This window comes from Carcharodon carcharias, chromosome 31 (assembly GCF_017639515.1).
Source record: "Carcharodon carcharias isolate sCarCar2 chromosome 31, sCarCar2.pri, whole genome shotgun sequence".
Taxonomy (NCBI): domain Eukaryota; kingdom Metazoa; phylum Chordata; class Chondrichthyes; order Lamniformes; family Lamnidae; genus Carcharodon; species Carcharodon carcharias.
The window spans coordinates 32,648,273-32,674,067 of NC_054497.1; positions in this window are offsets into that span (position 1 = coordinate 32,648,273).

Consider the following 25,795-nt stretch of genomic DNA (forward strand, 5'->3'; position numbering starts at 1 on the left):
CCAAATAGCATAAGCAGGAAGTGATAGATAGATCTAAGCGAATCACAGAATCATACAGTGCAGAAGAGGCCCTTCGGCCCATCGAGTCTGCACCGACACATGAGAAACATCTGACCTACCTACCTAATCCCATTTACCAGCACTTGTCCCATAGCCTTGAATGTTATGACGCGCCAAGTGCTCATCCAGGTACTTTTTAAAGGATGTGAGGTAACCTACCTCCACCACCTCCCCAGGCAGCGCATTCCAGACCGTCCCTGAAGATGCAGAAAATTTGAAATTATTTTAAAATGCCAGCCAGGACCAGCAGCTAAGGCACCAAAGCATACAAAACAGTCGCAGCCTTACACATGGAAGTTAAAAACTTGTCCAAAGGGCTCAGCTGTAAATTTGCAGTTAGGAAATGGGAGACACACACAGGTGGGGACACGGGATAACACAATCAAGAAATGGGGAAGCCCATTTTGCACCGTCTGATAGCCATCTTCAAAAGGACAATGCTTAGTCTCTGCACTGCAATTACTGTACAAGAACACAATTATCAGCCAACTGGGCGGGGGTGGGGGGTCATTGTGCTGTGGCCTTTGCCTAACGAATACCATTAAGTTATAACTGATAATAAAAGATATATAAACTGTGCTCATTTGAACCTCGGTGGAGAAGTGCCTGGATTGCCCAGCGTTTGCTTCCCATATGTATAATAAAGGAACCACTTGAATATTGCATCTGGACTCTGAGTGTTGAAATTTTGTACCAGATTATTCCTTGGACCTTTCAATTGGCGCTGTGAGCAGGGTCCGAAGGATGCAGGACACTGATGGGGTAATGGACCGGGCCACAGTGTGAGTATGTTTTTATTCGTATTAAATCTGACTCCATCCCGATCCAGGAAGTGTCAGGCACCCCACGTATCAGAAACCTCGGCTCCAGGCAATAGTTCAAGGGGTGGTAAGGGTGGGGTAGATCGCTTGTCTTATAGATTGTTATAATTACATCCGGTATTAGCTGCAAGTAACGAGTTCAGTCAGAAAGGACCCAGTAAGAACTGTACCTCAGACAACAACTATACCCCGACCGTCTTACCCAGAGATGGCCAGTGGTGGCAAACTCGAGTGGGGACCAGAGGGATCCCTGATACGGCATTTAGCTGACAAAAATAAGAAATTGATACGCAAAATGATAAAGAACAATTGGAACCCGTTTGACTCACCCGCTGATCAGAGAAAATGGTGGGATAATCAGAAAAAAGTCAAAGATGATAAAGCCTGGATCCTAATGTTAAGGCAACACATAGAGTTAAGTAAGAAAGTAAATAGAATGTTGGCCAACAAATCCCAAAATGAAGAGCTGGTACAGGCAAAAAATCTCATGTCAGTTTTGGCAGCTTTAACACAGCCACCAGTAGCTGCACAATGCGCAGATAATGTAAATTGGAATGGGCTGGTGGAACAGACAGCAGGATATGAGGAACAACGGGAAGCGGGTTGGGAATCACCACTCCCATATCCTGTGGCCCCAATTAAGATAGAGTGTGTATCCCCAGTGCCCGGACAACCAGGCAGGCCTGGCACAGCAGCAAGCCGATGTCTGAGCCTTTAGAGCAGAAATGGCACAAGTCTTAGGGCAAGCCCCAGTTAATTGGAATACAGCGACTGGAGTAAAACAAGAAAAGGGCGAGAGTGCCCATGAATATGGCAATTGGAAGTTTGAGGCATATTGTAACTACGGGGGTGTAGGTGCTGCGCCGAAGCGAGACGATGTACAGTTTATGCAGTTGTACAAGGATGGCCTTAACCTGGCCCACCAGGCAATCCTCGACACCGGGCTAGTAGACAAGGACACACATGATCGAGGAAGATGAGCCAGCTGGGTAGATAACCACAGAGGGAAAACTAAGATAAAGGTGTTGGCAGTCAAATTACATTCCCCACTGAAATGATGGCCACTGCAGCAGCCATTCCTAAACCCGAGGTGTGCTTTAATTGTAAAAACCCAAACATAAAATATTTACAGTTTTAGATGTAGCCAATGGATTTTGGTCGATACCACTGGACCAGGAATCCCAAGATAAATTAGTTTTCACAGTGGGAGGGAGACAGTATACATGGACGAGGCTCCCACAGGGATTCCACAACAGCCCGAACATCTTCCACCAGGTCACGAGTGAGAAGCTGAGTCAGTGCGACGTAGATTCTTACAACAGTACAATATTATAATATGTAGATGATGTCCTAATAGCATCAGAATCGGAAAGGGGCCACATCGGAGCTCTCCTGAAAGTCATAAGGACACTGAAAAATGCTGGATTTAAGATAAACCCCTTTATGAATGAATGACAGGGAGGGCTATGTGCCTGCCAGAGGGCAGAGCCACCGGAAGTGAGGGTAGGGGACCCATCAGAGATAAAATTAAAAACAATATTAAGCAATTGGATGGACAGCTAAAGGAATTACAACAGGAAGTGAAGGACCAACAGGCTATCAGGGATTTAGAAGAGAGGACAAAAGGGGGACCCCCATCACCACCGGCTGAGGTCGGAGACATGATGTTTGTTCAAATCACCCCTAGCGAACCAGGTTTTGCCCCAAAATGGACTGGACCATACGGAATTATTCACGTGCCTGCGTCGATATGAAGGGAAAAGCTAGGTGGAAACACTGGTCGCAACTGAAAAGGTATGATGTAAGTAAGAAAGACTAAATTACCAGGCAGTGGGGGGAAAACTGGCAACGAGCAGTCCACACTGTTTTAGCCAAGTGGTTTAGGATTCATTCCTGACCAGGAGGACTGGCCATCTGAAAGACAAAAGGGGGTACCCTCAACTATGGGGAGGGTCACCGTGGGCTGTGCACAAGGAGGGATGTAAAGGAGAAAGCTGCCTCTTATATACAACCTAATCCCTGGTGATCACCAGCAGTGTGCTTCATTACAGAAATGCCTGTAGGACTTGCTCGGATCGGTACCACCGGAGCCATGACAGAACCATCGGACGCAGATTAATTGGCAAGCTTAACTTAACGGTTACGCACCTGAAAGGGGGGACTGAAGATGCATAAAATTTGGATTTATTTTAAAGTGCCAGCCAGGACCAGCAGCTAAGGCACCAAAGCATACACAGGTAATCACAGCCTTACATGAAAGCTAAAAAATTTGTACAAAGGCCTCAGCTGTAAATTTGCAGTTAGGAAATGGGAGACACACAGGCGGGGACACAGGATAGCTCAAACAAGAAATGGGGAAGGACATTTCGCACCGTCTGATAGCCATCTACCCTGTCCATGCCCCTCATAATCTTGTACACCTCGATCAGGTCGCCCCTCAGTCTTCTCTGCTCCAACGACAACAACCCAAGTCTATCCAACCTCTCTTCATAACTTAAATGTTGCATCCCAGGCAACATCCTGGTGAATCTCCTCTTCACCCCCTCCAGTGCAATCACATCCTTCCTATAATGTGGCGACCAGAACTGCACACAGTACTCCAGCTGTGGCCTCACTAAGGTTCTATACAACTCCCACACGACCTCCCTACTTTTGTAATCTATGCCTCAATTGCTAAAGGCAAGTGTCCCATATGCCTTTTTCACCACCCCACTAACATGCTCCTCTCCCTTCAGAGATCTATGGACACACAGGCCAATGTCCCTTTGATCCTCAGAACTTCCTAGTGTCATGCCATTCATTGAATACTTCCTTGTCAAATTACTCCTTCCAAAATGTATTACCTCAGGGTTAAGTTCCATCTGCCAATTATCTGCCCATTTGACCATCCCATCTATATCTTCCTGCAGCCAAAGACACTCAACCTCACTGTTAACCACCCGGCCAATCTTTGTGTCATCCGCAAACTTACCAATCCTATCCCCCACATAGTCACCTATATCATTTATATAAATGATGAATAATCGGAGGCCGAGCACAGATCCCTGTGGTACGCCACTGGACACTGGCTTCCAGTCACTAAAGCATCCTTCTGTCATCACCCTCTCTCTCCTACAGCTAAGCCAATTTTGAATCTACCTTATCAAATTACCCTGTATCCCATGTGCATTTACCTTCTTTACAAGTCTTCCATGTGGGACCTTGTCAAAGGCTTTGCTGAAATCCATATAAACTACATCAACTTCACTACCCTCATCTACAGACCTGGTCACCTCCTCAAAAAATTCAGTCACATTTGTTAGGCATGACCTCCCTCTGACAAAGCCATGCTGACTATCCCTGATCAAATCTTGCCTCTCCAAGTGGAGATAGATTCTCTCCTTCAGAAATTTCTCCAATAGTTGCCCTACCACTGATGTGAGATTCATTGACCCGTAGTTCCCTGGCTTTTCTCTACAACCCTTCTTAAATAGCAGAACCACATTAGCTGTTCTCCAGTCCTCCGGCACCTCCCCCGTGGCCAGAGAGGAATTACATATTTGGGTCAGAGCCCCTGCGATCTCCTCCCTTGCCTCCCTCAGCAGTCTGGGACACAAATCATCTGGACCTGGAGATTTGTCCACTTTTTAGCTTGCCAACACTTCTAATACCTTGTCACTCCCAATATCAATTTGCTCAAGAACCTCGCAGTCTCTCTCCCCGAGTTCCATACCTTCATCCTCATTCTCTTGGGTGAAGACGGATGTGAAGTATTCATTCAACACTCTACCGACGTCCTCCAGCTCCACCCATAGATTGCTCCCTTGGTCCCCAATGGGCCCTACTCTTTCCCTGGTTATCCTCTTCCCATTGATACACTTATAGAATATCTTAGGATTTTCCCTACTTTTATCAGCCAGAACTTTCTCATATCCCCTCTTTGCTCTCCTAATTGCTTTCTCAAGCTCCATCCTGCACTTTTTGTACTCCACTAATGCCTCTGCTGATTTGCTTCCCTTGTACCTGCTAAAAGCCTCTCTTTTCCTTCTCATCGTATCCTGAATATCTCTGGTCATCCATGATTCTCTGGGCTTTAGTCCTTTCTATCACCCTAGAGGGAACATGTTGAGCTGAACCCTCCCCATTTCCTTTTTGAACGCCCCCCCCCCACTGCTCCTCTGTAGATTTCCCCACAAGTAGCTATTCCCAGTCTACCTTGGCCAGATCCTGCCTTATTTTACTAAAATCCGCTCTCCCCCAATCCAAGACATTTTTTTGCAACTTGTCGATTTCTTTGTCCATAACAAGATTAAATTGTACCACGTTGTGGTCGCTATCACTAAAATGCTCCCCCACCACCACCTCAGCCACCTGTCTGGCTTCATTCCTCAGAATTAGGTCCAGCACTGTGCTGTCCCTTGTTGGACCCTCTACATATTGACCTGAAATGTTCTCCTGTACACATTCCAAGAAATCCACTCCAACCAAGCCCTTATCACTATGTTTATCCCAATTAATGTTGGGAAAGTTGAAATCACCTAATATTGTTATTGTTTTTACACACCTCCACAAATTGTGCACATATTTGCTCCTCAATTTCCTGCTGACTATCTGGGGGTCTATAATAAACACCTAATAATGTGGCTGCCCCTTTTTTATTCCTAAGCTCTACCCACAAAGCTTCATTTGATGCCCTCTCCAAAATATCATCTCTCCTTGCTGCAGTAACTGACTCCTTAACTAATAATGCAATGCCTCCACCTCTTATACCACCTCCCCTGTCTCGCCTGAAGATTTTATATCCCGGCATGTTGAGCAGCCAATCCTGCCCCTCCCTCAACCACGTCTCAGTGATGGCTACCATATCACAATTTCACATGTCAATCTTCACCCTTAACTCATCTGTTTTACTTATAATACTCCTGGCATTGAAGTAGAGGCCATCCAGCCTTGCCTTACTCCCTTGAAACTTAAATGCAGCTGTACTCTCTCTGACTTGATTGTTTTAGTATATTATGATGTGTCCCTATTCTGCTAAAATTCTGTGCTCCCTCCCCCTGCTGAATTAGTTTAAACTCCTACCAACAGCACTAGCAAACCCGCCTGCAAGGATGTTAGTCCCACTCTGGTTCAGATGTAGACCGTCCCACTTGTACAGGTCCCACCTTCCCCAGAAACGGTCCCAGTGATCCAGGAATCGAAAACCCTCTCTCCTGCACCAACTCCTAAGCCACGTATTCATCTGCGCTATCCTCCTATTTCTGAGCTTGCTAGCACATGGCACTGGGAGTAATCCAGGGATTACAACCCGGGAGGTCCTGCTTTTCAGTCTACTGCTTAATTCCCTGAATTCTTAATGCAAGACCTCATCCCTCTTTCTACCAATGTCATTGGTACCAACATGTACTATGACCGCTGCCTTATCAACCTCCCCCTTCAGGATGCCCTGCAGCCGTTCAGTGACATCCCAGACCTTGGCACCAGGGAGGCAACACACCATCCTGGAGTCACATTGACAGCTACAGTAGCGCCGATGTGTTCCCCGGCTATAGAATCCCCCATTACTATTGCTCTTCCTCTCTTCCTCCCCTCCTGTACAGACAGGCTGCTTGTGGTGCCAGAAGCTTGGCTCTGTCCGCACTCCCTGGAGGAACCACCTCCCTCATCAGCCTCCAAAATGGAATACCGATTTGTCAGCGGGGCCGTAGGGGACTCCTGAACTACCTGCCTGTTTCTCTTGGAGTGCCTGGTTGTCACCCATTCCCTTCCTTCCTCAAGTCCCTTCAGTTGTGGTGTGACCACCTCTCTAAACGCGCTATCCACGATGCTCTCAGACTCGCGGATGCTCCACAGTGCCCCCTGCTGCCGTTCCAGTTCTTAAACCTGTGCTTCCAGGAGCTGCAGCTGGACACACTTCCTGCACACATGCTGGTCCCGGGCACTGGAAATGTTCCCGGCTTCCCACACGGAGCATGAGGAGTACACCATGGTTTTGAGCTCTCCTGCCATGACTTATGCCTTTAAATTAAACCTTTTAAATCAATTACTCTGGGGCTCTTCTTTCCTGATCCTCATTACTACAGAATATACAAACTATAAACCACAAAAAGACCTTAAACTATAAGCGATAAAAGTAGTAAATACTTACCTGATCTTACCCACTACTTACCGGTCATTCCTTTCCCTTGTAGCCTCTACTGCTGCAGCAGGGCAAGACCACTCTCTGAAGCTATAAGAAGTTGGATCACAAAGAAAAAATGCAAAGAGCACTTCTTCCCCTCTGCACTGAGTTCTCACTGTGCACCAAATTGCCAATATTCACACTCACTCTAGCTGTGTCTCACTTACAATGAGGTCTCCCCACTGTTCATGTGCAAGCACACTCAGCCAATGGAGCAGATCTAAGCTCTGCAGTCCTGCCACATCCATTTGTAATGGTGGTGGACAATTAAACAACTCACTGAAGGAGGAGGCTCCACAAATATCCTCATCCTAAATGATCAGTGCAAAAGATAACACTGAAGCATTTGTAGCCAACTTCAGCCAGAAGTCCCGAGTGAATGATACACCTCGTCCTCCTTCGAGGTCCCCAGCATCAAAGATACCAGTCTTCAGCCAATTTGATTCATTCCACGTGCTATCAAGAAATGGCTGAAGGCACTGGATACTGTAAAGGCTATGGGCACTGATAATATTCTGGTAATAGTACTGAAGCCAGAAAGACATTCTGCCTATCACAAATGAGTAATGTGGTAAATGAATTTCAATACCAGTGTGATGCTACATATGTAGGCTTTACGTCCCAAAGACCGGTGGATGGTATCAAACAGCATGTCCCCAGCCGCTGTTCACAATGGGCTGGGCACGGACCATATCCAACCAGCCCCTGTTTGCAAAACTCAAAACACTGTGTCCAACATTAGGTGTGATTCCGCAATCAGACAACATTTGCTAAATAATCCTCAGTCTGCTACGAATTACACTGACAACCAATTTAAGATTGTCAGTCAGGCTCGCTGTGTGGCATATTTGTGTGTACTGGAAGCTACATATATTAATACACAGAAAGAACATGTACACAAATTGTGCCTGTTTCAGCTAAACAAAATAAGTGACAGCCATTCGCTGACTCATTCCTCAGGGCAATGACTTGACCAATCAGGGTTAAGCTGCCTGGTTTAAATTTCAAACAATGCTTGACAGTTAACCGTCAGTCACCATCAGTGGCGCATTCTCCATGGCAATGCCACTTGCCAACCAATCAGTACTCTCTTCACACACAGCATAAATTGTTGTTTTCCTCTTATATTGGTATTCATGTGAGTGTCCTGATCGGTGCAAGACAAAAAGCTTAAACGTGTCTCTTTTTTCAGCAATATTAAGGAAGTCTTAATAAAGCACTTAGAAAACCAGAGTATGATGAGACAAAGTCAACATGGTTTTACGAAAGGGAAATCCTTTTTGACAAAGCTATTAGAATTTTTTGAGGATGGAACTAGTAGGGTGGATAAAGGGCAACCAGTAGATGTAGCATACCTAGATTCCCAAAAAGCATTTGAGAAGATGACATGCAAAAGGTTAACAGACTAACAACGTCACATGGAGTTGGAGGTAATATATTAGCATGAATAGAGGATTGATTAATGGACAGGAAGGAAGGAGTTGGCACAAACAGGACATTCTCAAGTTGGCAGGCAGTGAATAGAGGAGTGCTGCTAAGATCAGTGCTGGGGTCAGCTATTTACAATCTATAACCAATGACTTAGATAAAGAGTCAGAGTAAAGTATCTAAGGCTACGGTGACAGAAAGTTAGGTGAGAATGCAAACTGGGAGGAGGCTGCAAAGAGATATAGACAGGTTAAAGGAAAGGCCAAGAAGATGGAAGATAGTGTATCATGTAGGGAAGTGTGAAGATATTCACTTTGGTTGCAAGAATAGAAAAGCAGAACATTTTTTGAAAGCGTGAAACTTGTAAATGTTGTTGATGTTCAGAGAGAATGGGATGTACTCGTATAAGGAATGCAGAAAGTCAGCATGCAGGTACAGCAAGCAATTAGGAAGGCCTTTATTGCAAGGGGGTTGGAGTACAAAAATAAAGAAGCTTTGCTGCAGTTGTACAGGGTTTTGGTGAGACCACATCTGGAATACTGTGTGCAGTTTTGGTCTCCACATTTAAGAAAGGATATACTTGCGTTGGAGGTGGTACAGTGAAGGCTCACTAGATTGGACTCTGGGATGAAGTTTGTCCTATGATGAGAGGCTGATTAAATTGGGTTTATATCCTTTGGGGTTTAAAAGAATGAGAAGTGATCTATTGAAACATACTCCCCTCTGAAGGGGATTTAACCGGCTAGACACAGGTTGTTTCCCCAGCTGGGGATTCTGGAACATGGGGACACAGTCTCAGGATACGGACCAATCATTTAGGACTGAGAGGAGGAGAAATATCTTCAGTGAAATGATTGTGAATCTTTGGAATTCTCTATCCCAGAGGTTATGGATGGTCCATTGTTGAATACATTTAAGACTGGAACAGACAGATTTTTGATCACTCAGGGAATCAAAGGATATTGGGAGCAGGAGGGAAAGGTTAGTCAAAGCCCAAGATCAGCTAGGATCATGTTGAATGGCACAGCAGGCTTGACAGGCTGTGTGGTCCACTCCTGCTCCTAGCTCTCCTCTTCTTGTGTTCTAGGCACACCTCCCATAGGAATATCAGATCAGAATTTAGCTCCTCTTGTATGTTTTGTCATTCAAAGAGATTATGGCCAATCTGCCACTTAACCCCACATACCCTCAATAGATCTCCCCCTCCAGTTACACCCTGCTGCCTCCAGTTGTGCACCACTTTCCTCTGAATGGGAGAGCAAGGTGTATCAGCCAGTGTTGTGCAATATGTTTGGGTGATATGGCTGTCACGGTTGAAACTCTGCTAGACTGTGAGTGCTGCGTGTTACAATCCTCATGGAAATCGATAGCTTCAAAAAGAGAAATTGATCACTGAAAGGATGGTGAGATTTCATGTTTTAAGACCAGACTAAAAGCACTATTGAATAAACATTATTGTTGTAGGCAACTTAAAGCTTAAACTACAGAACAGAACTTCCCCTTTTACTTTTGAGACAACTGGAAAAAACAGCTTCATTGGTACTCTCTACACTTATACTTCCATTCCTTCCCTTTCCAGCCTCAACCCCAGAATTTTCACAGGGAGGTTTACTCTTAACAGCTCTCTCTCTCGTGCACACTGGACAAATTTTCCAGCTTTGTTTCAAATTGTCATGAATTTGGACTTTTCAGTCCAAACACGAGCTCCAACCTGCATTCCTGTGCTGTGAACGATAGAGAATTTCAGCCCCTCACCACTCCCTCTCTTCTGGATCATGGCAGACTAACTTGTCCATGTGTGGTTGAAGAGTGGTGAACTGAACAGTTGCTGAGGCTAGTGGTGTAGTCAGGAGTATTTGGCATTTGATAGTCAATGGCCTTGACCACCAGTATGAGGTCATTTTTCCTGCAGCATGTACAGGCCCTTGGGACAATGGTCCTATCACTGACCTCTGTGGCCATCTTCTCCCATTGCCTCCAGAACACGTCTGCCCTGAGGAGATAGGACACCTCTCCTCTGTTCCGCATCCTTAACCACAGCCTCCAGTGCAGCATCTGAAAACCTGGTGTATACACTCTGCCCATGGTCAGCCATTGTTGGGGGGTGCCCAGCACTATTCCCAATGACAGCAGCACCTATTCCAGGAACAACATACGTCCCCTATTTGAGGAGCAAACTAGCTATAAGTAGAGCTTATGACATCGGCTCCAATAAAAATTATTTCCTTTTTATTTTCTTGAAGGTTTTTAATTTATTAGTTATCAATATGGGAGATTGGGGAAACAGAGACTGACAGACAGAAGCATCAATCAGGTAATGAAGAGTCTGCTTCTTTTCCAATTGGTGGGGAAAGCAGTGTGGCACAAGGATGGGCTTTTAGCCAATGCGGGTGTGGGGGCAGAGGGGCCAGAGGCCGAAGGTCACCTGTGAAACCTGTGCTCTGCACAGGGCTTTGGGCCTTGCTGGGTGCAACATTCAATGCTGTGGGTCTGAGGAGCTTTTTGTTAAGTCTTGAACCTGCTGTAGACATTGGTAGTGGATCCATGGGTTGGATGGCAGCCCTTTGCTTGGCCCTGTCGAGTGTTTTGAAAACAATGGAGTAGTGTTAACACACTGGGTGATTTTGATTCCAACCCCATTCACCCCAAGTCTGAGACAGTTTTAGGGAGATTGATGGTAGAGACGTCGGGGTGGGTGGGGGCAGGAGGTAACATGAAGAATCCTCCGGGATTTGAGCTCACATTTCTTATTCAATAGTTTGAGTTTTGGCAGTAATGCAAGATGAGGACATCTGTTGGAAGAAGGCAGTATTGCAGTTTATAAGAGGACGATAGTTCCCTCAGCTCTCCATCACTGGGGGCAGAATGTTGCCCTTGGCGTGCGGGATCGGCGGGGGTGGTCAGGAAACTGACCGTGATTGGCAACGCACTGTGGTTTTATGCAGGTGGGCCAATGAAGGCCAGGCCAGTGTAAGACGCGGCTGTGGAATGAGCTCCAAGGGCTGGACGGGGGCCGGTGCTCAATGTCCTCCGGGTCCATTAGCGACTCGGCGGCCGATTCAAATGCAGCCTCGGCAGCCCTTGGAAGGCTGCCATCGAAGGACGTGGAAGTCGTGATGGAGCGCGTTGAGGGAGGGCAGGTTGGTAGGGTATTGTGCCCCGCGTTTCTTGGATCAGTGCCTCGCTGACCTCCTGGAGGAGATGGCAGTGCGGAGAAAAATCCTTGTCCCCAGGGACAGGAGGAGGAGGCTCCCCTACCTCACCAAAAAGGAATGGGAAGAGGTGGCATCTAGGGTGAGCAGCCACAACATTGTGAGGTGCATTAGGGCGCAGTGCCAGAAGCATTTCAACAATCTGCTGCGATCGGGAAAGGTGAGTACCATGTTAGCTTAGGTCACTCTGCAGTGCAGTTAAGAGCTGCCCATTCCCCCGTGGACCTCAGAGGTGTTAAAGCATGAGTGAGGCAGCATCTGGGCAAGGAGGTGAGCCCTGGCTGCTTGGACTAAGTATCTTGCAGCTCCAGGGTTATGAATCGGCTGAGCCCTGCGAGGTGCTCCTCAGGTGGGGTTGGCCAGGCTGCAATGGAGCTGCAGGTACAGGGTAGACTAATCAATGCTCCTCTGTCCTTTCAGGGGAAGACATCCCATAACAATACTGAGAGGTTGCAGACTGCCGGCGGAGCACCCCAACTACTCATCTTGACCCGGTATGAGCAGGAGGCCCTGGAGCTGGAGAGGTGCCGCAGTGAGGTTGGGGTGCCACAGGGAGGTAGGAGTGCAGTGCACTGAGGTGAGAATGTCAGTAATTGCAACCATTCTACTGTTGTCTCTATATTGATGTGAGCCTCAAACATGGAATCCCTAGTGATAATGGAAAGACAAGGGCACCCTGATGCATATCTCTCTCTCATGAGGCCGCCAAGCATGCACAGTAACAGTGTGATGACTTCAACTAATGACATGTCCTTGTTCTTCCTTTCAGGCTCACCAGCAGCCCTTTGGGATGAGGAGCCTGAAGGCCCAACACTGACCCGAGGACCACACTGATCAGAACACACCTGCAAGACACCCGCTCCCTCAAGCAGGCACCAGCGCAGATACCAGCATCTCGGTGGGCATTAGATTGTCAGCTAGAATCTCGGTGCACAGCGGTGAGGGGACTTCACACTCGCTTGAGGTGTTGGCAGAAGCAGAGGCAGAGTGTGCCCAGGGCGCTGGCAGTCGGAGGAGGCTGGGGACCAGAAACATGCTCAGTTGGTGATTGCCGATGAGCCTCTGGAGTGGTCCCTGAGACAGCAGATGCTGGAAGTCCAGCAGGGTGTGCAGGAGGATCTGACGGACATACATGAGGGAATGCGTGCCATGGTCTACGTTGTGGAGGAGTCCATATGGAGCATGAGCAATGCAACGACCCTCATGGCCGAATGCGCTGCCTCCTCCATAGAGAGAGTGGCAACTCTCATGGAGAGGCTCCTCCAAGAGCTGAATCAGGTCTTCCTGGGGATGCACGCAGACCTGCAAGCCCGCACACCGGCAATGACCTCAGGTGGTCACTGTCAGTGTGGGAGGTGGATTGGGCACCCAGTATCCCAGCTAGGCGACCATCCATCAGTGGTGAGCGGGGAGGTCCAAAGCGACCTGACAGGGGCGCACAAGGTGCCCGTCATCTCTACGAGCTCCTCTCAGGCCGCTCCGGGAGGGTCCATGAGCAGGAGCTCCTCTACCCCACTGCCAGTGATCATGGTGTCTGATGCGGCTGCGGTGACTGGGGAGATGCCAGCCATGCCGCTGGCCGCTCCCTCCCAGGCAGGGACAGCATAGGCTCCACGAGCCAGAGGATGCCCACCAAGGTCATCAAGGCCAGCAGGACAGTGGAGTGAGCAGGCTGTCTGCAATGGCAATGCCAACGAGGGGGGAGCACCAAGACGTAGAACCCGGAAATGTAAACTTAATGTGCCTTAGGCACAGCAATGCCTGAGCAAAGTGATATTTATTTCCCCCATTTATCCATTCAGTGTTCATTGGTGTGATGGAAAATGCCTGTCTGCCAGGCACGAGTTAATTAAATGTGTTTTTGTGCAACTGGCCTCCGGGTGTTTCATTTGTTCTGCAGGTGAAGGTAAGCCATGATGTTATGATGGACGTGTTCCCCCATAAACTTTATTGAAAAGGCACATAGTGCATGTTGCTGACCAAGCAACTGTTGCTCTCAGGTATTGAGTATGGAGCCTACAGCACTGGCATGTGGTGGTGGTTCATGTGTGGTAGGCTAGCTGAAGGAGCAGTGGATCAAAGCCTCCCGAGTGTCCCTGCCTCCCTGGAGGTTGCCCAGGTCGGCATCTATCCCCTCAGCGTTCTCCTGACCGTGTTCATCCTCGGACTCACAACTGGACTCATTGTCTGTGACCAGAGCAGCTGTGTCAACATCATCCTCCACTGCGTTCCCCCCTTTCCAATGCCAGTTTGTGGAGAGTACAGCATGCAACCACTATCAGTGACGCACGATCTGGGGGGTACTGGAGTGAGCCCCCTGAACGGTCCAGGCATCGGAAGTGCATCTTGAGAAGACCGATTGTTGTCTCTATCACAGCCCTTGTGGAGGCGTGGCTCCTATTATACTGCTGCTCAGCCTCTGTTCCTGGATGGCGAAGAGGCATCATGAGCCACTTTTTGAGGGGGTAGCCCTTGTCACCCAGCAGCCATCCATCCAGCCGGGCTGAAGCACTGAAGACCGGCGGTGCCTGGGAGAGTCTCAGGATGTACGGGTCACGGGAGCTGCCTGGGTACCATGCACAGACTTGTAGAATCTGCATCCTATGCTCAAACACTATCTGCACGTTCATGGAGTGGAATCCCTTCCTGTTGACGAAGGCTCCCGGCTCACCCACTGGTGCCTTGATGGCCACTTGTGCGCAGTCAATTGCACCCTGGACGTGGGGGATCTCAACAATCACTGCAAAGCCTCTGGCTCGCTCTGCCTGACTGGCCTCGTCCGTACGGTAGTGAATGAAAGTCAATGCACGCCTGAGTAGAGCATCCACAAGCTTGACGCAACTGTGGACAGCAGACTGGGAGACTCCACAAAGATCACCCACTGGCCCCTTCTATGCCGGAGGGCATAGAATTTGAGGATTACCTGGCAGGGGAGAGACCATGATCATGGTTCTGCCAGGACAAGGTCGTGAAGCAAATGCTATAACCAATCGAACCCCATACCATGGCGTACCTAACACTGTCCGAGTCATGGTGAAGGACAGCGAAAGAGGACCACCTATGGATCGGGCTTTCTTCACCAAGAGGATCCTGTCAAAGGCGTGTGGATTCGAAGCTGCGGAGATCTACTGCCTGCAAGACTTCCCCAGCGCTGGATACTTTGACGTGACATTCAAGCGAGTGGCAGCCTGCTTCAGGTTCCTGAAGGTGTTCGAGGAGAAGAAAGACCTGCCGGAGATGAAGATTCTGACGGTGGAGCCACTCTTTGCTCTGCCGTTGCAACGGGACCGGGTGGTGACGGTGCATCTTTACAACGCCTACGTCCCTGTCGCTGACGTGCTCACCTTCCGCACCAGGTACTTCGATAAGGTTGGGAGCTGCCCCGAGGTTAGAGATGATTTGGAGATCTGGACATGTAAACGCCAGGTTAAGGTAATGCTCAAGACCGACGGTAAGGGAGCCGTCTTCCACCCCCCTTCCAGATTCGCTATCGGGGGAAGCCATGACTACCTTGTCTACGCTGAGCAACCCAAATTCTGTCGCTCATGCGGCAAGTCTGGTCATGTGGCGGCTAACTGCAGCGCTGTCCTCTGCAAGAACTGCAAACAGGAAGGGCACGAGACAAAAGACTGTAAACAGGCTAAGTGCTGCAACCTGTGTGACGAGGCAGATTATCTCTACAGGACCTGCCCCAAACACTGCCCTACTTATGCACAGGCAGCCAAAGCCAACGAGGGGGAAGCAGAAGAAATGCTTCGTGTCACTCCAACTACCAAGGCCCCCAGGGAGAACAACGGGACAAGGGAGGACACAGAGAGAGACAAGGTGGAGGAAAAGATTGGGGCAACAGACGGCCAACCAACAGCACAGCCCCCTGAACCTCCCACTCCTTAGGAGAGCGAATCAACGGAGGAGGAGGAGGCAGCAGTGGGAAAGCAGCAGGGGGAGTGGCAGCTGGTGAAGAGAGCCAAAAGGGAGAAGGGGCTAAGAAGGGACCAAACCATTTCCCAGACAAGTGGCAAGAGGCGTCTCCCATCCAACACGGATGACAAGGGCAGCTGGTCTTCGGAGGAAGAAGGGCCAGGGCGGCACCGACAGAAGAAGTGGCAAAACGCTAGGGAGTTGGAGGACGAGACACCCGAGCTCCAGAACATTGGAGACAATGAGGAGACCAGCGCACCCCAACTTTGCCCACAACCTGAAGAGGCCAGCGCACCACAGCCCCAGGAATCTTGGAAGAGTGAGACGCTCAGCGCACCCCACCTCCGTGAAGCCGGGAGCAGCAACGCCCCAGAGGGGGAGAGGATTGGAGAAGCTTCTCCAACAGAGGACATTTCAAACCCCGCTCTCTGCACGGACCCCCAAGTGCCAACTGAGTAGAACACCGCCAATGGGGAGTTTCAGGACAGTTTCTTCAGCCCATCCAAAGTGAGGCAATTGGAGCACATTATGGGTATGAAGGAGCAGACTAAAGGTCTGGAACTCTCAGAGACAACAGGTTTGGTAAGAGAATAAATGCTTTAAAATGGGTGTAAAGATTGTATCCATAAATGTGCGTAGCATTAAATCTACTACGCGATGTGTTGCGACCTTGGATTACCTTGCCAAGGTCAAAGCTGACCTGTTGTTTCTGCAGGAGTGTGCAATACTGCACCTCAGCTCCTACAGGCAATGGTCACGATGGTGGTCCCATGGGCCATCGATCTGGTCGGGAGGAAATGACTCTCGTTCCTCTGGCGTGGGGATTCTGCTGCGGGGAGGCAACTTCACCGTCTCCCAGGTTAAGGAGGTGGTGGGCGGGCGCCTCCTCGTAGCAGACATAATGTACAAGAACGCTCCACTCTGGTTAATTAACGTGTACGCCCCATCAGAAGGGGCCGAGCGGCTGGAGGTTTTTCAGCAGCTCCCACTGCTACTGGCAACCTACAGGCCGGTCATTCTGGGCGGTGACTTCAACTGCATCATTGATGTGGCTGGACGATTTGGCAGGGCCGACAGCAGATTGGACACTACGCTCTGATCCCTGATGGAAACAGTAAAGGATGCCAAGCTGCACAACATCTTCAGCAACCCTGCAGACGGAGCGCAGCGTAGATACACCTGGTCGTGGCCTGACGGGTCCACCCCTTCCAGGATAGACTTCCTGTTTGTGTCCTGTGCATTCGCATTCAGATCCACCAACGTCAAGCCGGTGTTTTTCTCTCACCACTGCCTCCTACTGGCTGACTGCCACTTAGAGAAGGACCAGAGGGTGGGCAGGGGGGCATGGAAGCTGAACATGCAACTGCTGACCCCAGAGAACATTGAGGAGCTCAAGAGGGATTACAAAGGTTGGAGAACCATGAAACCCCTCTTTGAGTCCCTGACACACTGGTGGGAAGCGATCAAGGGAAATATCAAGAGGCTTATCATCCTCAAAGGCACCCAGAAAGCTAGAAAGGAACAGAGGGAAATGTCCCGACTCCAGAAAAACATGCAGAATCTGCTTCGGCTGCAGTCGATGGGGGTCGAAGTCAAGGAGGAACTCCAAGAGGTGAAGAGCCAGCAAACCTCGCTCTTTGCCTCGGAGGCCTCCAAGATCATCTTCCATTCCAGAGTCCGCTCCGTGGAGCAGGATGAGACATGCTCACATTTCTTCTTCCAAAAGGTACACAGAGAGAGCTCTGTGTCAGCAGCCTGAAGGAAGAAGACGGCTCAGTAAAGTCATCAGAGTCCAACATTTTGAGGATCAGCAAATCCTTTTTGCCGGATTGTATGACGTGAAGCCCACAGACAGCACGGCCTCCCAGTCCTTCCTGTCCTCTATCACGGAGGTCTTAGACGACAGTACACGGGAGAGTCTGGACAAACGGCTAACTCCTGACAAACTGACTGAGGCCCTTGAGTCCTTCGAGAAGAGTAAAACTCCCGGAAGCGACGGCTTGCCGGCGGAGTTGTATTCGGCTCTGTGGGACTGGATCGGCCCGGACCTGCTAGAAGTGTACGAGAGTATGCTCCTGGCCGGCAGTATGTCAGAATCCATGAGGAAAGGCATTATCACCCTCATCTACAAGCACAAGGGGGAAAGGGAGGAAATTAGAAATTGGTGACCCATTTCACTGTTGAATGTGGACGAAAAGATTCTGTCCAAGGTCATCGCCAATCAGGTCAAATCCGCTCTGGAATTGGTGATCCACCCTGACCAGACCTGCACTGTGTCGGGCAGGAAGATCTCTGACAGCCTCGTGCTGCTCAGGGATACGATTGCCTATGTACAGGACACGGGTGTGGATACCTGCCTCATCAGCCTGGATCAGGAGAAGGCCTTTGACAGAATATCGCACACCCACATGGTGGATGTGCTCTCCAAAATGGGGTTTGGGGAGGGAATTCGCAATTGGATCCAACTGCTCTACACTAACATCAGTAGTGCAGACTCTATCAATGGGTGGGAATCAGATAGCTTTCCGATTAAATCTGGAGTCAGGCAGGGCTGCCCTCTCTCGCCTGTTCTTTTCGTGTGTTGCATAGAACCCTTTGCTGAGTCCATCAGGAAGGATCCGGGCATAAGAGGAGTGACGCTCCTAGGCAGCGAAGGCACTCAGGCCAAAGCCTCCATGTACATGGACGATGTCGCTGTCTTCTGCTCGGATCCGCTGTCGGTGCACAGACTGATCCACATCTGCGATAAGTTCGAACTGGCCTCGGGAGCCAAGGTAAATCGTGGGAAGAGCGAGGCCATGTTCTTTGGGAACTGGGCTGACCGATCCTTTGTCCCCTTCTCTGTCAGGGCTGACGGCCTGAAGGTGCTGGGGATATGGTTCAGAGGGACCAGAGCATGTGTTAGAAACTGGAAGGAGCGAGTGTCTATGGTGAAACGGAAACTGGGCATGTGGGAGCGACGCTCCCTCTTCATTGCGGGTAAGAACCTGGTCATCAGGTGTGAGGCACTCTCGCTGTTGTTGTACGTGGCGCAGGTCTGGCCCATTCCACACTCCTGTGTGGTGGAGATCACCCGAGCCATCTTCCACTTTATCTGGAGGTCAAAAATGGATCGTGTCCGCAGGGACGCGATGTACAAGCCTCTAGATAAAGGGAGAAAAAACATGCCCAACATCGCCCTCATACTGATGGCCACCTTTGTGTGTGGCTGCATCAAGCGGTGCGTAGACCCTCAGTATGCAAACACCAAGTGTCACTACATGCTGAGGTTCTACCTGTCCCAGGTGTTGTGAAGGATGGGTCTGGCCACGCTGCCGCGGAACGCTCCAAGTAGTTGGATCGAGCCGTACCACCTGTCCCTCTTGGAAAGATTTATGCAGAGAAACACCTTTGACCACAAGTCCACCAGGCAGTGGTCGGCACATAACGTCTTAAAGGCCCTGAGGGAAAAGGAGAGGGTGGATCCTGTGGGATGGTTCCCCGAGCAGACTGACAAAGTCATTTGGCAGAATGCCTCATCACCAGAACTTTCCAACAAGCACCAAGACATAGCTTGGCTGGTGGTGAGAAAATCCCTCCCTGTCAGATCCTTCCTACATGCCAGGAGTTTCACCCCCTCGGCAAGTTGCCCTCGAGGTGGCTGTGGTGGGGAAGAGACCGTTGTTCACCTCCTTGTGGAATGTGCCTTTGCAAAGAAGGTCTGGAAAGAGATGCAGTGGTTTCTGTCGAGGTTCATCCCGAGCAGTTCTGTGACACAGGACTCTGTGCTCTATGGGCTGTTCCCAGGGACACACACCGAGACAAACATCAACTGCAGCTGGAGGATCATCAACTCGGTGAAAGACGCTCTTTGGTCTGCCCAAAACTTGTTGGTCTTCCAGCTTAAAGAGTTGACCCCGACCGAGTGTTGCAGACTGGCACATTCCAAAGTCCAGGACTACATGCTGAGGGATGCAGTAAAGCTTAGGGCAGCTGCCGCAATGGGGAAAGGTCACTGTCTAAGAACTTTCTGCCACTGTTCAGAGCCTCTCAGGCTGTACAGCTCAAAATGAATGTCTGCCAATGATTGTAATATTCCTGGTTTGTACTGATGCACCTCGTGATTCATGTTGTAAAAGTTGAACCTGATTGTACTTTTGTAATGGTGATTTTGAAATGGTTTGGAATGTGGTTGAAGATATTTTATGAATAAAGTATATTTTTGGAAAAAAAAGAAAAAAAAAAGACCTTCAGTGCCACTGGCATGGGGTGCCCACCCGCACAGTCGAAGCTGATCTCAGGGCTGATCCTCTGACAGGTGGAGGTCACTGTCTCCCTTGAGACACGGAGCCTCCTTTGGCATTGCACCTCAGGCATATTGAGTAGCTGTATCGCCGTCTCTAAACCCTGGCAGCAGGTTAGTGGCATCTTCTGCGGTCCCTTCTGCCTTGGGCGTCCTGTTGACCCTGCACCCTTGTGCCTGTGCCTCTCCTCCCAGAGGTCAACCTGGAGGCTGAATAGGGACACCTGGTCTCCTCCATCTTCTGCCCCTCTCTACCTCTTCAGAAAAGGGGTCTCCAGCGGAGATTACAATCCCTATTCGCAGGGTAAGAGAAGGATGTCTGATACCTGGAAGGCCTCAAGTCTTATGAATCCTCCGGGTGCCTAGAAAACAACAGAGTCCTGAACTGAAGCCTCTTATTTCTGTCAAAGCAGCTCTGAAGCAAAATGAAGCAGCAGCAGCAAGTTATATCCTAAACTGCAAACTACTCACATTTACAAGCCCTCTGACCCCTCTTATCCCACTCGTGGATGAGGTTTTTGAAAATGTGGCCTGCACGCCAGCCCATTTAGCCCATGCGATGGCCTGAAAATCACACGGGCTACGTAAAGTCCGGGACACTTAGTGTCTCAAGAGCCTTAAATGGTCAGTTAATTAATGGACGGTGCACCTCCGACCCCATCGTGCGCCCGTCTAGTGAAATATGCTGAGAGTGCGCTTGGTTGACGTCAACGCGCTTTATATTACAGTCGGGCATGTTGGGTGCGTGCCTGCACGCCGAGCTAAAAATTCTGGCCTGGACGTTTTGCTCACCTCATACCTGGGCCTGTTGGAGATAAATTAATAAGAGTTTGATCGCTGTGAATAGTGAACAGCTCCATGAACATCGTATCATACAACTACCACAGGTGGTGAACTGGATGAACCTTAAGGGCAGAACTTTGCTCACGTTGGTCAGGATTGGCAGGGTGAGCGGGAGCGGCCGGGAAATGGACCACTGCCCACAAGTGGCTATGACCATGATTTCACACTGTGCGAGCCAATTAAGGCCTTAACTGTCCCCCCAGTGTGAACGCCAGCTGCAGAATGTTTGAGAAGGGGCGGGTGGGGGCCTGTTGGCTGCTGGGTCCAATGGCGACCCGGCGGCCAGTTCAAGAACGACGCAGGCAGCGCCAAGGAGGCTGCCCGGGTCAGAGTTGCTACAAGGACATGGCTGCAAAGGAGGATGCAGAGACCAGGCGGGAGGGAAGGTCAGCTGGGCACTCGGTTCCCTGTTTATCGGACGAGTGCCTCGCCCTCCTCCTGGAGGGGGTGGCTGCGAGGGACACCCTTATCACCAGAGATAGGAGGAGAAGGCCACTGCACCTCACCAAGAGGGCATGGGAGGAGGTGGCAGCCCGGGTGAGCAGCCATGATGTGTTGCGGCACACCTGGGTGCAGTGCTGCAAGTGGTTTAATGACCTGCTGTGATCAGGAAGGGCGAGTACCATGTTGGCATGGGTCAGTGTGGTGAAATGTTAAGGGCTGGCCTTCTCCTCTTGGAGCTCAGGGGTTTTAGAGTTTGACTGCCAACTGGCTATGACACCGGAGCTGTCCCAGGGGCTGAGTCCTGACTGCTTGGACTGAGAGCCTTGCAGCATGAGGCCCATGACTCGGATGAGCCTTATGGTGCTCCTCAGGTGGGGTTGGCCAGGCTGCAATGGTGCTGCAGGGAGAGAGTGGACTAATCAATCCTCATCTGTCCTTTCAGGAAAAGATATCCTATAACAATATTGAGAGGTCATGGACAGGCGGAGGACCCCCACACCTTCTCAGCTTCTCCTGCGATGAGCAGGAGGACTTGGAGCTTGAGAGGTGCCACGCGTCTCAATCAACCAGCCATGGAGAGGCTGGGAGTGCCAGATGAAGGTAAGAGTGCAGTGCACTGAGATGGAAGTGTCAGATGGTGCAAACATGTAGTCTCATTATTCATGGTAACCTCCAGACTGGAGTCTCCATAGGTCACTGAATGATGATGGTTCAATGATGCCACATCGCCATTGTCTCACCAGGGTGCCTGGCATGCATTAAACTAATGACTTGTCCTCATTCTCCCCTAGGTCTGCCACCAAGCAGCGAAGTGCACGACCCCCAGGAGCTATCTCTGACCCCGGAGGACCACCATGCTCCCCAAGCACATCCGCCACACCCACTCTCTGAACCAGACACCAGTGCAGATACCAGCACTTTGGTGGGCATCAGTTCAGTGGATAGTATCTCAGTACACATTGGTGAAGGCACTTCACACTCGCTTGAGGTGTAGGCAGAGGCAGAGAGTGCTCAGGGCTGATGATGAGTCTCTGGAGTCGTCCATTAGGCGGCAGATGCTGGATGTCCAACGGGATATGCAGGAGGATCTGGTGGAGGTACATGAGGGTATTCCTGCCATGGTCTCCATTATGGAAGAGTACCTGAGGAGCATCAGCACTGTGTTGACCCTCATGGCCGAGCGCACTTTCTCCTCCATTGAGAGAGTGGCAACTCTCTTGGAGAGGCTGCTTCAGGAACAGAATCAGGGGTTCCTGGGGCTGCGCTCAGATCTGCAAGCCCTCACACAGACGCTAACCTCAAGTGGTCAGTGTCAGTGTGGGAAGTGGATGAGGCACCCAGTATCCCAGCTAGCTGCCCATCCATCAGCAGCAAGCAGGGAGGTGCACAGTGACCTCAAGTTGGATCATGACCTTCTTGTCTCTGTGGGCTCCTCTCAGGGCGCTCTGGATGATGGCAGCAGCTCCTCCATCCCTCTGCCAGTGTTTGATGAGGCTGCGATGACTGGGACGATACCAGCCGTGGCACTGGCCGCTCGCTCCCAGGCGGGGCCAGCACAGGCTCCACTGGCCAGAGGATAACACCAAGATCATCAAGGCCAACAAGACAGCAGAGTCAGCAGGCTGTCTCCAATGCTGCTGCCAGCAAGTGGGGAGCACATAGACATAGCACCTGTAAACATTAGTTTAAAGCACCTTAAGCACAAGAGGGACTGGTCACGGGTGATCTTTTGTTCCCCTTTTTGTTTTTCTTTACTTAATGGTGTGACCACCAACACCGGATATTGTTCCCTTCAATGCTGTGTGAGTTCCAACATCAGACTACATTTGCTTTTGTGTTATTGGCGTGAGTCTGCTAAATTTATTTTGTCGTTGCAGGGTACGCCAGTATGTAATGCTGGATGTGGGTGGCTCGAAACTTTATTGCACAGGCACTGAGTGTACCTTGGGGCCCAAGGAAAGGGTGATTTCTGTGATCCAGGATGGAGGTGGCAGCCCAGGCATGAGGTGGAAGTTCTTATTTGGCAGCCTAGCTCAAGGAGCGTTAAATCAAGGCAGCCCTGGTGTGCCTGCCACACTGGAGGTTAGAGAGGTCTCCCTCCACACCCTCAGAGTTCTCCTCACCATGCTCCTATTCTAACTCACTATGGGATTCATCATCTGTGGCCTGTGGAACTGCCTCAAGATCCTCTTCCTCCAGTGGATCCCCCCTTGCCATTGTCAGATTGTGCAAAGTGCAGCATGCAAGCACTATCAGTGACACCCACTCTGGAGGTCTATTGTGGTACTCCCCCTGAATGGTCCAGGCATCGGAAGCGCATCTTCAGATATCCCCTCCACCCTTGTGGAGGTGTGGCTCTTGTTGTAAAGCTGCTTGGCCTTTGTTCTTGAATGGCGGAGAGGAGTCATGAGCTACCTTTTCAAAGGATAGCCCTTGTCACCCAGCAGCCATCCATCCAGGTGGGCTGGAGCACCGAAGAGCCTCAGCACCTGAAGTGTCTCAGGATGTACAGATCATGGGAGCTGCCTGGGTGCTTTGCACAGACTTGCAGAAGCTGCATGTTCTGGTCACACACTATCTGCACGTTCATGAAGTGGAATCCATTCCTGTTGACGAAGGCTCCCAGCTTACCCGCTGGCACGTTGATGGCCACGTTTGTGCAGTCCTTTGCACCGTGGACGCGGGGGATCACAGCAATCGCTGCAAAGCCTCTGCCTCGCTCAGCCTGGCTGGCCTCGCCCATGTGGAACCCGCCTGAAGAGAGTTTCTGTCACCAGCTTGAGACAACTATGGACAGCTGATTGAGAGACTCCACACAGATCCCCCACTGACCCCCAGAGAGAGTCGGTGGCATAAAGTTGAGGGCCACTGTGACCTTCAGAGCCACTGGCATGGGGTGTCCACCCACAGTCAGAGCTGATCTCAGGGCCGATCATCTGGGGAGGTCACGGTCTCCCTGGAGAGGTTCAGCCTCCTTCGGCATTGCATCTCAGACATATTGAGGTAGCTGCATCACCGCCTGTAAAAGAAAAAGAAAAATACCTGGAAAAACTCAGCAGGTCTGGCAGCATCTGCGGAGAGGAACAGTTAACATTTCGAGTCCGTATGACTCTTCAACAGAACTAAGTAAAAATAGAAAAGAGGTGAAATATAAGCTGGTTTAAGGTGGGGGGGTGGGTGGTGGGTGCGACAGGTTGAGCTGGATAGAGGGCCAGTGATAGGTGGAGATAACCAAAAGATGTCATAGACAAAAGGACAAAGAGGTGTTGAAGGTGGTGATATTATCTCAGGAATGTGCTAATTAAAGGTAGAAAGCAGGACAAGCAAGGTACAGATAGCCCTAGTGGGGGTGGGGTGGGGGGAAGGGATCGAAATAGGCTAAAAGGTAGAGGTAAAACAATGGATGGAAATACATTTAAAAATAATGGAAATAGGTGGGAAAAGAAAAATCTATATAAATTATTCGAAAAAAAAGGGGGGATCGGAAAGGGGGTGGGAATGGAGGAGAGAGTTCATGATCTAAAATTGTTGAACTCAATATTCATTCCGGAAGGCTGTAAAGTGCCTAGTGGGAAGATGACGTGCTGTTCCTCCAGTTTGCGTTGAGCTTCACTGGAACAATGCAGCAAGCCAAGGACAGACATGTGGAAATGAGAGCAGGGTGGCGTGTTGAAGTGGCAAGCAACAGGGAGGTCTGGATCATGCTTGCAGACAGACCGAAGGTGTTCTACAAAGCGGTCACGCAGTCTGCGTTTGGTCTCTCCAATGTAGAGGAAACCGCATTGGGAGCAACGAATGCAGCAGACTAAATTGAGGGAAGTACAAGTGAAATGCTGCTTCACTTGAAAGGAGTGTTTTGGCCCTTGGACGGTGAGGAAAGGGGAAGTAAAGGGGCAGGTGTTGCACCTTCTGCGGTTGCATGGGAAGGTGCCGTGCGAGGGGGTTCAGGTGTAGGGGGTGATGGAGGAGTGGACCAGGGTGTCCTGGAGGGAACAATCCCTGCGGAATGCCGCCGATGGGGTGAAGGGAAGATGTGTTTGGTGGTGGCATCATGCTGGAGTTGGCAGAAATGGCGGAGGATGATCCTTTGAATGCGGAGGCTGGTGGGGTGATAAGTGAGGACAAGAGGGACCCTATCATGGTCTGGGAGGGAGAGGAAGGTGTGATGGTAGATGCGCGGGAGATGGGCCAGACACGGTTAAGGGCCCTGTCAACCACTGTGGGTGGACAACCGCAGTTAAGGAAGAAGGAAGACATGTCAGAGGAACTGTTTTTGAAAGTGGCATCTTCAGAACAGATGCAACGGAGGGAAAGGAACTGAGAGAATGGGATGGCGTCCTAGTAGAAAGCGGGATGTGAAGAGTTGTAGTCGAGGTAGCTGTGGGAGTTGGTAGGCTTGTAATGAATATTGGTGGACAGTCTATCACCAGAAATTGAGAGAGGTCAAGGAAGCATCAGAGATGGACCATGTGAAAATGATGGAGGGGTGGAGATTGGAAGCAAAATTAATAAACTTTTCCAGGTCCCGATGAGAGCATGAAGCAGCACCGAAGTAATCAGCGATGTACCGGAGAAAGAATTGCGGGAGGGGGCCAGAGTTGAACTGGAACAAGGAATGACCGCC